Source organism: Rhipicephalus sanguineus, chromosome 2 (assembly GCF_013339695.2).
Source record: "Rhipicephalus sanguineus isolate Rsan-2018 chromosome 2, BIME_Rsan_1.4, whole genome shotgun sequence".
Lineage (NCBI taxonomy): Eukaryota > Metazoa > Arthropoda > Arachnida > Ixodida > Ixodidae > Rhipicephalus > Rhipicephalus sanguineus.
This window is the reverse complement of record NC_051177.1, coordinates 225,188,134-225,204,730: the sequence shown is the minus strand read 5'-3', so window position 1 is coordinate 225,204,730 and position 16,597 is coordinate 225,188,134. Positions and strand designations below refer to the sequence as shown.

Here is a 16,597-nt window from a genome sequence, read left to right as displayed (position 1 = left end):
GCGAGCGCTGGCGAGGAACACGGCTAAAGCAGAGATGAAACAAGCAGGCTTTCTCTGACGCACGAAGGGCGCATGCGATAACATCAACCCGCATGCGAGGCCTGCTGTTGATTGCTCTTCAACCAGAAAGGAAACGCCCCGCCCGTCGTTCGCTGGGCGAAGGAGCACGAAGGGACGCAAGGGTAGGAGGGGGGAGGCTGCGTGGCTCGAGCAGCAACTGTGAACTTTGACAATAAGGGCGCGGTCGCTATGTCAGCAGACATTAGCAAACAGCTTCTATATCCTTCTACGCGGTGTGATTTCAGCGCTTCATGCTGTGTACACTGATACGAGAAAATGCACGAAAACCGCTTCTTTCCCGGGTACGGCCGTATTCCCATACACCAGAGTTTTGTAGAGTTACACGAGATCGGACGAAAACAAGTTAGCTGTTAGCCTTAGTTCGTATAACATTACGACATGTTGTTATCGCATTCACTGCTTCGCCATTTCAGTGAATCCGATTTTTTTTCTAAAAACCAAGGGGCAAAATTCTCTCCCCACCATTTCTTAAATCTCCTCCTCCTCCTCCCCCCCCCCCCCCTCCCGCGCCACGCCGCCGCTGATCCGATCGATCCAGCACCGTTCACACGCCGCTGCTGGAGGTGGAAACACCGGCGCGCCACCGCCGGCCATTTTGGGATCGGTGCACAGGTAGCTGCAACTACCTTCAAGCAGAAGCAGCAGTTAACCGATATATATGCTAGGTAGATTTTAAAGGATTTTGCGCATGACCGAAAGACACACACTCAATTTCAGCGCAGCAAGCATTTCACCCCATGGGTGCCCACAACACCCGTCCCTCTCCGGTGGCACTGTGGTGGTAATCCAGAAAACTAGCCTTGTCAGGCTGGTGTCGAAGCATGAGGCAGGCCGCATTGTGTGCATTTCCATCCAGCGGTTGTGTCAGAGTTCTAACAGTGAAAGCCGTTGACAATCAAAAATAAACAAGAACACATGTCAATCTCAAGTACATAAGTTATTTCGATCGTGTAATGTGTAGTTGAGCGGTGATCCAACGTAACAGCACTTCTCAAGGAGAGGTCACTATACAAATTAGAGGAGTAATTGACTTGGCAATAAATAAAGGTATGCTGATGCAAAAGGCCTTTTCTGTTTTACATGAATTTGCAAACATATAGAAATTCTCTTCCAGCCTGAAAGAAACTGACAAGTTCCTTGTATGGTAATTTGTTTCCAGCTTACCCTAATTTGAGCACACTGCACGAGTTCATGAGGTCCACTGCACAGGCCCCATCCTGCTTGGGCGTCTGCACTCCTGCACAAAAGAAGCATAAATCCATACTGGCAGGTCCCAAGGCCCAGAATGCATCAGAGGAGGCCACACAGCTATGGAGAAGAAATGGCTTTCCAGTTGTAGTTATTTCTCAAGGGGTCCTGAAACACCTTTCCAAATAATTATCGAATGACATCGGTATCAGAGGTTATTGCCTCACGAATCGATTGCCACAAAAGTTTCTCGAATGCGTCAAGAATGAGCGAAGTTACAAGGATCAGTGGCACGCTTTAAGCACTTTCTCTCCTCTCTTGTCCAGACGATCACGCTGGGATCTACACATGGAGGGACGGCATGGGGGAAAGAAGCTACATCACTGCACATTGTGACCTTGAGCACGCATCATGAAATGTGTGCGCTAGTGTTGCTACGCAAGAAACATTTACACTATAGGTAAAAAATTCAGACAAGTAACTGTAAGGTATGTAAATATAGCTTTTAGTCTGTAGCAACAACAGCACTGGCACAGCATAAATGACAGACACCCTCCTGCTCTTGACAAGCGCACGTGCAATGGACACATGCTCTATGGGCAAGCGTTCATGACAAACTAAACCTTGTTTTCAGGCATTGCTGTCATGTTGGCCTTGCTCTCTCGGGATTCCAAGAACTTACGATCTGCACAGTCGTACATCATCAGAGTTTGGCAAGACGCAAAGCAATCCCCGCTATATACTCGCGTGGCAGAGACAACCGCGGACAACACCAGCACTACAAGTTCTGAAGACCAGAAACTTCCCGGGCAACGCAGTGAGCCCTCCTGTTTGGCCATTACTGTCCGCTGTACTGGAATCAGCAGCCCTCAGTGTGGTTCCTTCAGGCCGAATCACAATTTCAAGCCGGTGGCATTTGAAATTAACATAAGCGCTTGTGTAGTGTCTTTCTTACTTGCTGTCCCTGTGTGTAGCTTTGCGCTTCCTACGAAGATGAATGGCATTAAGCCATGGAGTTTCACTACTCTTCTGTAGCACTCTCCCCTGCTGCCATTAATGAAGTGGCGGACTTGTTGAACTTACGCCTCGTAATCCATCACTCCCTACGATGATCTCAAGGCAATCCTGCTACCGCACACAGCACCTCCACATCGTTCATGCACTCCTGTCTGCTGAGGAACTCAAGGACAAACACCCTGGTCAACATCTCCACCGAATAAGGAAGCCGCTCGTACAAGATTCGTTATAATGCTGTTGTGTAGCGGTAGCACAGCAGCGGTCGTGAAGATCCCAGCATCCACACGTGGTGCTAAGCCCCAGAGTGTGAAAGAAGCGACCACTCACTCAAACGGTAAGCTACTGGCCTCGAGATCAAACCGAGATGGCACCTAGCGGTGATGAAGAAGAAGGCAACTAAAAATGAAGAAGGCAACAGTTCGCCCAACATGGCTGCGAAGTGACGGTGGCGAGCTGAAAACCCGAGTACGTACAAGAGAATACAGTGAAATCTCGGTATAACGACCTTCAGGGGACCGCAGAAAAATGTTCGTTATTCTGAAAGGTCGTTATAGTGAAAGCCCAAAAATTTACCATAACAATAGAATTTCAGTAACGCAAACGTCCTACCTTTGCAACGGTACGTCCTTGAACTCTTTTCTCACAACAATGCACACGTGAACGTCAGACAAGGCACGTTTATTTGAAATAGTCCGTGATCATTTTTTGACGGGTGCAGCACAAACTCTGCGTCACGAATGATTCTAGACCGTCCGCATTTTTATGCGCCGCTTCAGTCGCTGTTCCGCTTTTTTCTATGAATATGCGGAGTTTCCTCAAGTAGTCCAACGCATCTGTGGACGACACGGACTCGTCGCGATCTTCGGGTGCTACCGTGACATCGTCGTCCATGTCATTGCTGCAATCCTTTAAGGCCCAACTGCATGCACGCGAGTTTTGAGCGACGGCCGACAGGATTTGCTGTCGCGGAAGGCCATCCATCGTCGTCGCTTGTCGCGTCGCAGGTTTTTGGAAAGCCAGAGAACATCGCTTGTCACCCGGAAGTGAGCATGACGATGTCGGCAAAATGGCGGCATCTCTGACCCTCGCTTCGGTTGCAATATGGTGGCTAGAAGAGGCAGTGTGAGGGCAGGGGCCAGAAGATGCACATACGCACAATGAAACATGGCGGCAGGTCTAGGCGGCGCTGCGCGCATCGGGAGCGCATGCAGCGGTGTTGGTACAGCGTGGCTGAAGGCTAAATATATATATATATATATATATATATATATATATATATATATATAGCAAATTTGTTCGTTATGCGGGCATGCATTTGTTGCACGCTAAACTTCCCTATATGATGCAACTTGAGCAATATTATTGTGTTGCCATTCTCTGCGCGAGATATGCGATACGTACGGCGGAAGGGTGTTGACACTCGCCCGTGTTATGTAAATTTGTGTTAGACGTTCGTCGCGGATACGAGGTGCTCCTCAACTTATTTTATTCTTGTTGTTCCCTAGTTACGCCCCGCACTCAATAAAATAAAACAAGCTCCGGTTCGCGCGGAAACTATACTAACTGCGCGGGCGCAACTTGAATGTTTCGAACAGGGGTGTTTCAGTCTTCGCACTACGCAGTGTCATTAAATCCGAAGCCACTCTTGAAATTACGCACATAACGCTGTAGACAAGTTCGGCTTGGCAGGACGAGAATTTTCTGCTTTCGAAGGTGCTCATAGAGCTTCGGACTCCTCACGCGAAACACCACACACTCTAGGATCCAAGGTCCAATTCTTCTCATACAGCATGCCACATGTCGATTTTCTTTTAGCTGCACTGAAGCATGCCATAATTGCCATCTGTTGTTTCTGAGGCAACTTTTTAATGCGTTCATTTAATGCCTCATCTCCAATTTCCTCATTGGCAGACAGACTTTATCATGTCGAGTTCCCTCTGTACGTTCAGCAGCTTTCGTTGCGCAGCTACCAGACGGCGGTGAGTGTTGGCATGCATTGCAGGCTTTTAACAAATGCCATGCTTCTGTCGGGATTGCTAATTTTGCAAAAGCTTTCGTAGGTACATGCAGTGCATGCAAGGGCCCTTACTTTCGCACGCAAGGCTGTACTTAGGAGAAAAGTACAAACCGGCAAAATACTCATATTTTTTTACTGTGTTTGGTTTCATACCACAGCCAGCACATAAAACCAGAGAATGTGTGCTGTTCAGCGCCAACTGCGCCTCATCTGGTGAGGAAACATTGCGTTTTAGGTGCAGCTTAATTTTTGCCCCTAAGAAAAACGGAACAACTGACTGTTCCTACTTGCTCAACGGCCTGTTCAAATTTCACCAATTTCGGCAGCAGTAGGTGATCCACTCGGCATCCTCTAACTCGCAAAGGCCGAAAGTGACGGTCCCTGGTTCAGTAGAAAACGATAGTTTGTTCCAGCTTGTGTGAGGAAGTTTGATGTTGCGGCACACATATTCCGTACTCTGTGGCTCCGCTTCTATCGTTGTCAGTATGTACACCTTCGGTAAACTCCGATTCTGCAGCATGATGTGCTTGTGTTACTTGTTCACTTTCTTCCGGCGCCTGCTGCTTTACAGTAGTCCTTTTTTTAGTCAGGGGCTCACCTTGTTCACACAGGTTTCTTTCCTGCCTTCTAGTCGGCGCTTCCTTTGTGAGGTATATTGGCGCATCCGGGAAGATTGTAGGAACGGCGTCCTCTGCTAGCAGCGGCCGATCGCGGGGAATTTCAACCACCTCACCATAAATAACATGACGATAAGTCCTGTATATAAACGTTGCCTCGAAGTGACGTTCACAAACGACGCAGTCGTTGGTTAGTTCCTTATCGCCCCGTTTTACATTACGGGCCCACTGCTCCCGTCTCAATGCATCCTTGGGAGCTTGAAACGACGACACCCTTGGCGGATAAGACTTGTACCCACTTTTACAACCGGGCACAAAAACACGTACCTGCTTTTGCTGGCATGGTAATAGTGTGTCGCTATCCAGAATCATTGACATGGTGCGCATCGAAGTCACAGAAACACAGTTGCAGGTGTGGAAGCTTGTGCACTGTGCCAAATACAGGTCGCTGTAGCAGTTGTAGCAATGGCTGTAGCGGCGAAGATCCCGTGCCGTCTGCGCGCTCCCGACGACGGCTGCGCCCCTAGCGGTGTAAAAAATGTCATCGAGTTTTGTGTACCTCTCTCCCACAGCGCGCATATGGCGACCGTCACACTGCCCCTTCTAGCCACCATAGTTGGCAATTTGCTCACGATGCTTCCAATCGGCGCGTACTTCAAGGAACGCAAGTTATAGACTGCCTTCTTTACAGCCCCATCTCACGCGGAGAGCGAGGCAGCGACCGTATTTTGTCGTTAATTTTGATCGACGGTTCGTTTTGATGTTTCGGTAGTAGCTTGCTGCATTTGTGGTAGCTTGCTGCAATGTCAACATCGTCGTCGTGTGAGGTAGCCCTTCTCTCTGTGAAGCAACGATGTGAGGCGCTGCGGCTTTTCTTAAACGTTCTATGATAGCAAGAGGAAACAATGTCGAGACGCGCCTCGTGGACTAACCCCAACATAACGCAGTTTGCAAAGTGCGACACAGCGTAGGCAGCGTACGCTTCCGGGCGCCCCATGGGATCACAGAAGATACTACTGTCGCGGTTAAACATAAGATTGCGAAAAAAGGAAGTCACGAAACGCTTTTATGGCATCCTTATCTCAAACAAGACAATAATAAATTTGGCATGTTGTCATTCATCTATTCTAATTCTTTTTCGTAATTTGCCTGCGCGCACGCAATAGTTTTCAATCGAGCAACCGTGACACTTTATTGCGAACATGTGGGTGCTCCCGTTGCGACAGAGTGACGGAGCCCGTTTGTCGCAGTCGCCTTCGCTCGAAAGTCGCGTGCAATGCATGCGGTTGGGCCTTTACAAAACCTGATGCGTTGTTGCCTCCGCAACCGAGGGGAAAAAAAAAAGCTCTCCGACCGCGTCTTTCTCCTCCCGCGCCATCTCAGGTTTTTGCGGGAGGGCCTCCGCTCTTTGCGCTGCATCGTCTGCTACCTTACAGCTCCGACCGCCATGACCGATACACTGAAATCTAAGAATCCTCGCATTTCGGGATATAAGTTCGTAGTACTGAGGTGTTGCTAAGGTTACACAGGAATTAAATAACGATCGTTAATCTGAAATGTTCGTTATTCTGAAGTTCGTAGTAGTGAAATATTTTTACATTGAAACTATAAGCAGTCGGCACGGGATTTCTTAAAAGTTCGATAATTTGAAATGTTCATTAATGTGGTGTTCGTTGTAACGAGGTTTGACTGTACTAGGGAACGGAAAAGGCAACAGCGGGTGCGAAAAGACCCTGAAGTGATGGAAGACCTACGCCAACGACGACATGCCCGTAGATCTGAGAGGTGCGAACGCTTGGTTTCAGCGTGAATTTCTTTCTCTGGAGTTTGGGCAACCGTGTTGTGTCTGTGACTGTCTTTGGCTTAAGTTGGTCCTCTCTGCATATAGAATCAATGGAAAGGAGTGCAATGGTGTCGGAGAGACCAGCGCAGTCGACTGACACAGCCGTCAACAAGTTTGGATGCACTTTGGTATCGGCTTTGACGAGGACCTTGCTCGATGCCGTTGGACTGTCTGCCGGCGTGAAATCTGAGAACGGGGAGAGTTCGATTTTGGCTGGTGCACAATGAATTACGGCGTTGTGGTGGGAGAGAAAATCCCATCCCAGGATGATGTCGTGAGAGCATGCAGCAATTATGATGAACTCGACGTCGTACAGAACATCCTGAATGATGAATCGAGCTGTGCATACTGTTGTAGGATGAATACTCTGGGAGCTGGTTTAAAGAAAGGACATCCAAGAAAGTGGCGTTCTCATTTTTCAGAGTAAGCGGCTAAGTTTTGCATCCGTAACGGATACGGTGGCTCCAGTTTCGACAAGGGCAGATGCGCGAACACCGTCTACAAACACGTCTATCATGTTCAATGGGCTTCCCTGAGGGCTTTCGCAGTTTGATAGAGTCGCAGCCCGTGCCTCATGCCTCATGGACTGCGACGACTAGCTTTCCTGGTCGCGTGCGACTGGACGTGGCCGCATCAGCGACAGTGAGCAACGTCATGGAGACGGAGAGCGCCGAGTAGATGGAGCTTGGCGTGACTCGTGACAGAGCCTTAGATGGCTCTTAGTATTGGCTGTTCGACCTCTGGTGTGCGGGCGACGCGACTCTATGCGGCTGCACCGATTGCAATAACGACGACGTGTCCGGTCGTAACGCTGCGAACATCTGATGTGCTTGTCAGATGTTGCCATCGTTGCTGGGGCAGGGCCCGCCCATGGTGCCGGGACGGGATTGACGGGGCGGCAACCGATATGACTGCATGGTGGGCTGCAGTCGTGGCCTGTGCAGGACGTCGGCGTAGGTTGCCGGCACATCCGCTTCGAAGGACTGTGGTCGAGCGGCAGCTTCGGCGTAACTGTGTGGGCAGCCGTTGGATTACTGGGGGCGTTCTTGCGACAACCTGGGCGTAACTCAGTGCTGCAGGAGCTGCATAGTGCTGGTGGTACTCAGGCATGACCTCCGCGATTTCTTGCTCGATCGCTCGACGGAGGGGAGGCAGAAGTGTGGTCGACGGCTGTTGAACGTACTGAGGGTGAGAAAAGTACAGAAGAGAACGGCGCGCGATTTCCTTGCGCACGAATGACTTCACCTCTGCGAGCACACAGAGTGGTCAGATGTGGTCGACAACCAGGGAGCTCGGAGTCGCTGATGGAGAGCGATGGTCATCGACCGCTGCCAGCGCAGCTCCTGATAGCTTTGGCAGAGCATTATGACCTCTGTCACTGTGCTGGGGCTTTTGGCGAGCAGCATGGTGAAGGCACCGTCGTCGATGACTTTCATAGTGTGCCTGATCTTGTCAGATTCCAACATGGTGGCGTCGGCTTTCTTACATAATCGAGGACGTCTTCGATGTAGCTGGTGAATGATTCACAGGCCTGCTGAGCTCGTTCGCATAAGCGCTGTTCGGCTTGCAGCTTACGAATGGCAGGGCGGCCAAACGCGTCGATAATGGCGGTCTTGAAGTTGAACCATGTCGTAAAATCAGATGCGTGGTTGCTGTACCACAGGCCCACCACACCCTGACGTAGAAAACCAAATTGGTCAATTTTCCTGCCTCGTCCCATTTATTGGGGACACTCATGCGCTTGTAAATTGCGAGCAAGCCCTCCACATCGGTACCATCTGCACCAGTGAAAGCAGGGGGGTCACGGATACGAGGGAAACCGGACATGAGGTCGGTGCAGGCGGAGGCGTTTGCTGAGCATGTTGAGGCATGGTAGCTGGCAGGGAACGGGATCTAAGTGCCAGGGGCACCGAATGAGGACTAAAGTTGTTGTGACGGCACAGCACTCTCCACCAATTTGTTAAGGCGTTTATTTGACAGCACTCAGCACTCGGTGCAATGGCGACGGTCAAGGCAGAAGCCTGGACTCAGCGCGCACGGCATTCTTTCAGGAGAAACCAAAGAGGTCGGCCCACTAGAAGGCACTGGAGAGCGCAACCCGTTACTCAGTTCCAAGGCTTCGCTACAGTATAAACAAGCTAGCATCCCCTAGCTAAAGCCTAGCAACAAGCTACAAGCAACCTAGAACCTGCATCACCTAGCTAAGGCTTAGAAACAGCTTAGAAGCAACTATTATTCTTCAGAATCGTCCATTTCGCTGTTTCAGGCCTTGCGTGGCTTAGTGCAAGCTTTGCCAATTTTTTTTTGTTGTTGTTGTTGCAGAGTAGTTTTTTCATCCTGCACTGTTATGTTCCGCGTGCACAGGCAATCACACACTCTGCGCCATCCTGCCATTGATCCGACACAGTTCCGAGTCCGAAGATTGCTGGTGTCTGTGTGCAACTTCATGTCAGTGACCTTGTCAGAGTGACAGGTGGGCCTGAGATAATTTTGGAGGGTATCAAAGGCATGGCACTCATCCTGAGCCCAAACAAATGAGATGCCCTCTTTGGTAAGTTGATTGAGGAGTACAGCGTCACTGAAAATTTGTGACAAGCATCTCTAGTATGCACAGAGCCCCAGAAATCAGCATAGGTCACACTTACTTGTTGGCATGGGAAATGAGGCAATGGTGCTAGTTTTCTCAAGGTCAGGCGGCTGCCAGCTGTGGCTCATGATGACAAGGAACTTCAGTTCCTCATATCCCATATGATTTCTCGGGTTTCAGAGAAAGTCAGCTGTTCGAATTGCCTGAGAATGCCGCAAGCACTGGACCTGCTGTTCAAACATTGTTCAAACAATACGCAAATGCCGTTTGATCCCCGACAAAGCAGGGTCCATCATTTTTTGAAAAGTAGCTGGTCATCATGAGCAATAATAGTGGTTTTCCGCAATCACGCAATCCCAAATTAATGAGTGAATTAGACATAAGTTCGTCAGATTTTTTGCATAAGAATATTAAAAAAGGCCCATTCTGTGTCGTAAGTTATTGGTTTCTTTCTTAATATTAAAATAAGCACACACAAAAAAATTTTGAAATCGCCTGCACATACTCTCTTACTAACAACTTTCACAAAAAGTCAATTATAAAAATCGTGTATGACGCCAGACAAATATGGACAGCTTTATGGCACTCGCCAATGTTTTTAGGATCTAAGTGCAAAAAACGGACTGGTTATATGTTTATTTGTTACAAAATGGCACAGGGATAACTGACAGCAACTGCACAAAAAATGGAAGCTGAGAAACGAAGCTCAAAGAAAGTAGAGCTCAAAGCTAAGGAAACGAAACTTAGAGGGAAGCTGGTTTTATTTTTCATTGGAGAAATACACAGTTAGAGCTATCTTGAACTCTGATCTCTCTTCTTTACAATGACGCCAAGATGGCAGCACTGTGCCAAGGAAAAGCTACAAGATTTTCATTTTCTGAAGCCCAGTTGTGTCATAGTTTTTAACACCACACTAGTAAAATGCTTTTTTCTCAACTTCTACTGCTTGTTTTTTCTAATATTTCACTATGATGTAAAAGATGGTCTGAGGATTGCAAAAAAAATGAATTGAAAAACATTTTGACCAAATTTACCATTCCCATTGCCACGTCCCCCTTAAAGTCACTTTCTCTGCATTATGTCATGCGAGAAGCTTCCTAAGAATTAGAGGGGGCTAGCAACAGTCGCTGGACGCAACAGATTTCGTCCCTTAATTACACATATGTGCACACCTTGTATAATAACGAGTACCAGTATCATCGCTGATGTCTAAAAATTTTACTGGCAATCATGCAGAGCTGTCTACGATGTTGCTGTGGCCTGAAAACATAAACATCACAGTGTTCGTTGGTGTGTTGCCCTGAGTCATTTTTATGAGAACTTCTGATAATTCAAACTTCTGATAATTCAAATAAAATCCTGAGTCCCCTCAAGTTTGAATTATCGAGAGCCTACTGTAATTCGATGCTGGGAAAGTGGCATCTTGTTAACTTTCGCCATCATAGTAAAACAATCTCGCAATGAATCCAGTACGTCTAGAAGGCTTCCTGATTGTGCTGATGATAGGTACAGGTTTACATCAAGAGTGCTCGCAAGTTTTCCTGGTAGAATGGTCAACACGAACAGGAGCTAATATTGATGGAGCCAGGATGTGAGAAATTTCGTCATGTGTATGCAATGGCTGTACATCTTGTAAGCTGTACTTCATGAACTTCAGTGAGTCCTCACTGAAGTTCATGACCAATAAGTGAGCCTTTGTTTCTATGCTGAATCACTCCTCCGGCAACATAGATTTTTCATGCAAGAAGGAAAGACAAGTTGGCCTCTACGATTATAGCTTCCTGTTCACATTCCACACTGACCAAGAGTTGCTTCGAGGGGGCAGACTTACAGATTCTTCACAAACACACAGCGCTGTCTTCAGTAATTGACAACGTTGGGACGCGCGTTGCTCCATTAACCACAAAGTTAGGTTTGTGTCATGCAGGGCCAACGTCATCTATTGCATCCCTCTGTCGTGTGGTCGTGGCTACGGCGGCCAGACAGGCCGATGTTTGAACATACGTCTAAGAGAGCATCAGTCTTCCTTGCAGGGGAGACCCCTCGCGCACTTGGCCATGTACTGCGCTGAGTGCCGATGGAAGCGCAATTCCCCGCGACGGAGATCTTGTTTAAACACCAAAATCGCACGACACGAGAACTTGCTGAGGCTTTTCATATTAACACGAGGGCACCTATGTGCGTTAGTCATCCTTCTTTAGCCACATCGAGAGGGAAATGATACTACTCAAGGAAAGGGGGTAGCCTGTCGGGGGTGGAGGTGTGTTTTTGTTCTGGTTTTTGCCTTTTGCCTTGCCCACGATGCGCATGTGCGGGAATTAGTCGAGCATCAAGTTTAGATACATTTTCTGTTCAAGCAATAAAGCTTCCAGTTGTGAGTAAGCGCTTGTGGTGTTCACTTTCTTGTGCTACTATTACACCATTATGATTCAGTAATTGGATGTTTTCAGCTCCAGCTGAAAAAAAGTGCTCGCAAGTCCTGATGTGCTTGTCCTGTTGCTTTCTTCTACCAGTCCCTCGTTTTTTTCGTGCTATTTGTTTCCAGAATGAATTACCAACTCGCCCAACAGTCTATCCTTCTGAAAAGAGTCCTTGAACAACACCAGCAACTCACGGAGGTCAATGATTGCGCCAAATTTGCAAAGAAAGTCCTTTCCAAAGATGATTGGCCGGGAGCAAACCAGTAACACGAAGAGACCCCATGAATGTCACCACATGGATTCGAACACATGATGTGCACATTCTAGTCCGCATCACCAGATGACCACCTGCTGTGCGCAACTGGGGCCCTAGCCATGGCATGGTCACTTTCCTCCATTCCTTTGCCAATGCCCACTCATAACTGAATAATCGGGCGCAGTGTCATGAGTGCAGTATAGCGTGACTGACATGAATACAGCGATGTCGACAGAAAGAATCTTATCAGTGCCAGGAAATAAAGATAAATGGAATGGTTGTCGCCGAGTCGTCGTGTCAATGGAAGTTCATTGGACAGTGACTTCAACCTCAGAATCGCAGTTCCTAGTTTCCCCTCTGGGGACCCGATCGGTTTCCTAAGCAAGCCTAAGACAATGAAGGCGAGCTAGGCGACGTGAACTGATGAGGGGATGGATTGTGGCACCTAGCTGTTGATCGAATTTGCTGGGCTTCAATTTCGCAGGGGTGCTCACCGTACAACAGGGTTAAAGCATGAGACCTAGTTGGCAGTATTGGCAGTCACAGTACACATGACCCGCTTCGCTGCAGTAGTAGCAGGGCAGACGGCTATCTGACATGCATCGTACACTTGCCTTGTTAGTCTCTGTCTTGAGCCAGTGGTAGGTGCATTTGGGAATCTTGATCCACGTGGCAGATCCAAAGGGTTCCAGGAATAGATGAGAAGCCTGGTCCACTCTCCGCATGACGGCACTTGTAGCTGGTGGCACAGGAACGCTCGGGCCACCGCATAAGTTAAGAACGTCTTGGTAGTACAATTGGTACGAGCAGTTAAGGCCGAGCCGGATGCAGCATTTTTTCCAGATGCAGCATGCAATGCGTCTCTCGGTGTCATCACACGAACGCCGCCACAGAGGTGGCCAACCGCATGAGGAGCTCTGAGGCCAGCACAAGCCCAGCATCGCACAATGTGACCAGAGCGAATGAACCTGAAGCTTCACAAAACAGTGCAATTTTTGCCAATTGACCAACAAGAAATATTCCTGATTATAGCTTCTATGTCTCATTTCTAGTTTGTACTACGAGAAATGTGACACAGTGCTACCGAAAGGTCTATCTTTTTTATTAGTTTACTTGCAGCGCCAACTGTTAGCATTAAAGAAAATCACAAACTCGTAATTTATGGCCTCTTAGCTTGCAGTAGCACTCACTGTCACACATCTTTGAGGCCACGTAATAGCCAATACAGCCACTCCTGCTAAGCTTACCAATGAACTTGAGTATGGTTCTCGGAAAAACAGTTCAAAATGTCACGAGTGCTTTGCAGTCGAAGCTTCGAGAGACAAGGCGAAGTCAAATTCATGCATCAGTTAAGAACTTGCAGGCCGCACAGGGGAAACTTAACAGATCACAGTCGGAGAGCACCCGCTTCCGCAGCAGCAACGCTGTCATTACATAGGTGGAAGCCGCTGCCAGTTGTATGCCGTCTGGTTCTCCGTTCATCGAAGTGCTTCCGGCGTCGACACTAATGCTGCCAATGTATGAGACGCCCTGAGGTGGACGTTTCGGCCTCCGTCACCAGCAGCGTAGACCTCGAGTGACGCCGGGGGCCAAAATGCTAGCAAGAACAGTGCATGTGGTTCAGCCCTTACATCGCATGTCTAATTTCACTACAGATTACGTTTGCGAGTCCTGTCACCGGTGGTTGGGGCCCCGCTGCGTGGAGTTGCCGTAGCTCATCACACACAGCATTTGTATGAAGTTTTCACGGGCCTGCTTCTTGCTGTCAGACACGCAGTAATGTCGTCATGCATGATGTCGTGGCGTTCAGCCTGTGACGACCAATGCTGGAGAGTATGCTCGATCATCCTTGCCTCACTCATGAACTCTGCCTCGGTTGTTGGTGGATTGTGCAAGAGTATGGTTCCCCATGCACTGAATGTTGCCCCCTTCATTTTCTCAAACATCATAGGGTCTGCACACCCGAAAAGTTGGACCATGTCCTCGACAATAATAGAGACTCTCTTGTTTGGCTGCTGGTTCCAACAAGAAATGGCATGTTCAGCTCTCTTCTTCCTTTCAGCTTTGTAGTACGCATTGCAGAACTGTCAGCTAGACTCTTGCCATGTCCATAAAGGAAGCCTCATGATTCTCACACCATGTTTCGCAGAGTCGTCCAATGCGAAGGTAAGCTCTCTAAAGCTCGCAAACGTCATCCCATTTGTAGATGCTGGCAACCTGATTGGGGTGGTCGAGCCAGTCATCGTCAAAAATGTCGCCATGGAATGGTCTGGGTGCCTGTGTGGCACGAACAAACATGCGGGAGAGGAGAAGTATGGGCATCATGAGCTTGACTCGCCTGGCTTGTAGTCGCGGTAGACATCCTTTCCAGTCTTGATGGCAAGGAACCATATTTTGGCGATAGTCCTTGCCGATGGCAGCTACTTCTTGCTGTGGCTGTCTCCAAGGTGCTGAGAGTCGTGGCTGAAACTTGAGAGCCAAGATGCATGTAACCAGTGCCTCCACCAGTGTTGTCACAGGGGAAACAAGACAGCCAGTAGTTAAAGTGACACTAAAGGCAAATATTAAGTCGACGTTGATTGTTTAAATAGCGGTCCAGAAACCTCGCAGTGCTACTATTATGCCAAGGAAGCGCTTACTTTGAAATAAATCACGTTTTCAGTGGTGCGCATCGCGTTAGCGCACTTCAAATCAACCGCCTGAAGTCAGTCTTTCACACGTAACTGCTGCCGTGCCCAACGTTGCCCGCCTTTACTGCGCGGCGGCGTGCACCATTCGGGCATCCGGCAACATCACATGCACGCGGCATTTTGTCGAACTTACTGTCAGAGCGACTTTCACGAGCGCGCAAAACACACGCGGCAGTACGCGCTACCAAAACTACCACTGAGACGCAGCCGCTGTGAGCGAAGCAGGGCGCCGGGCGAAGTGCAGTCGGTGAAACAGAACTTTGATCCACGTGCGCCATTCCCCATGGCAATGCCAAAGAGGTTCTTTTTTTCTATGAATCAAACAGAAACGAACAAACAGGCATTTATTCCGTCTCTTGATGCATGGAAAGTTTTTTTTTTTTTATTGCTGCTACTTTGATTACGAGTGATTAATGTAGGCAGACTCCATACGTCATCGGATCATTTTGAAAACGTGCCGCTCGTGGCACTCATCGTGTGATACATTTTAGCTTAATTTCTTGGTAAGTAGGGCACTGCTGTTGATAATATTGCAGTTTTAGACGTTGTCATACAATTGAGCTTTTCACTCTGACATAAATTATTTGCCTTTAGTGTCCCTTTAATGTCTTTCCCTGACCAGACCAGAAAATCATTCTCTATTTTCACACCCAAGCCTGTCACTGCAGATGGTTCATATATGACGCCAGGTGGCGATATGCATGTTTGTGATGTGTGAAATTTTGGGAACAAGGGGTGTTCACCTCCCACTCTGACAACATCTACACAACACAGATGCAGAACTTGGGCATTGAAAGAGTGCTGCTGTTTGTGTACTGAAACAACAAAGAACACAATAAATGAAGCTATCGAATTGTGTGATCATGTGTATTTAGTGAAACTGCATGGCACACCTTCATGAGTTATCATTGCACACATGACTAACGTAACTGTACAGGCTTTGAATCACAATCAAATCCCTGCCTATGCCACTTTTCTTACCAGTAAGCTGTTATGAGTTCACTCACAACAGCCAATTATGGTGGCGATGTTGTCCGCTGTCACCACCGGTGTCCATCACAGCTATCACGCAGATTGAGGAAAAAAAGAAAGATTTGAGCCACAATCAAACCCGGGCATTCTGCGGGGCAGCCAGGTGTTCTACCACAGAGCGACAGTGCTTGAAACTTTTTCAGAAAAAGACCCTACAAAAGCATCATGTCACAAGAGGAATTGCGTTGCAGATGTAATATTGCTCAGCAAGATGACTAGACTTGCATCAGGCACCACACCTTGTGAATTGTGTAATGAGTGGGTGGTTTAAAGCTTCTCACCAATTACAAAGGGCTCATCCATAATTCTTTATCATCATCGTCAACATAAAAAAAAGTGTGCAGCTACGGCGGTGCGCATATTGCCTTGCAGAAGCGTAGTTGGTACTTCGCTACTCCGCAAAATGATGAATTATGGCGTAGTGGGTACTTCGCAAAATGATGATTCGAAGCATACTGTGCACCTCGCAACTGTACTTGCAGTAGGCGCTGTAGGAGAGTTTACAATGGGCTCAATGAAGGCCTCTCCTCCAGCTTATGCTGTGACTGAGCTGCGTGTTCCGCGCAGGCCTGGCCTTTTTTTTTTTTTTTTTTGTTACTCCTGTCACCGTTGTGAACAAGGCTCCCGTACGGTAGCTAGAACGTCTTATTCTTTCAAACTTCTTTTTGTTGTCGGTGTCTCCATGCAGCTTTGGCGAAGCCGTATCTGAGATTTTCCTCACGTTGCAACAACCAGCTGCAGCCCATTGCCAGCAGGCAAAGCTGTAGGTCCGAAGAGTAGCTACACTCACATTGCCGTGCACGTAGCTGCAAACACTTGAAACCATTAGAATTAACTGCGTGCACATGT

At 48.1% G+C, this 16,597-nt stretch overlaps 1 pseudogene; it reads right to left on the bottom strand.

The window, feature by feature from the left end:
* Positions 1-3,662: 3,662 nt before the first annotated feature.
* On the bottom strand, positions 3,663-8,199 carry LOC125757455 (uncharacterized; annotated as a pseudogene).
* Between the last annotated feature and the right edge of the window lie 8,398 nt (positions 8,200-16,597).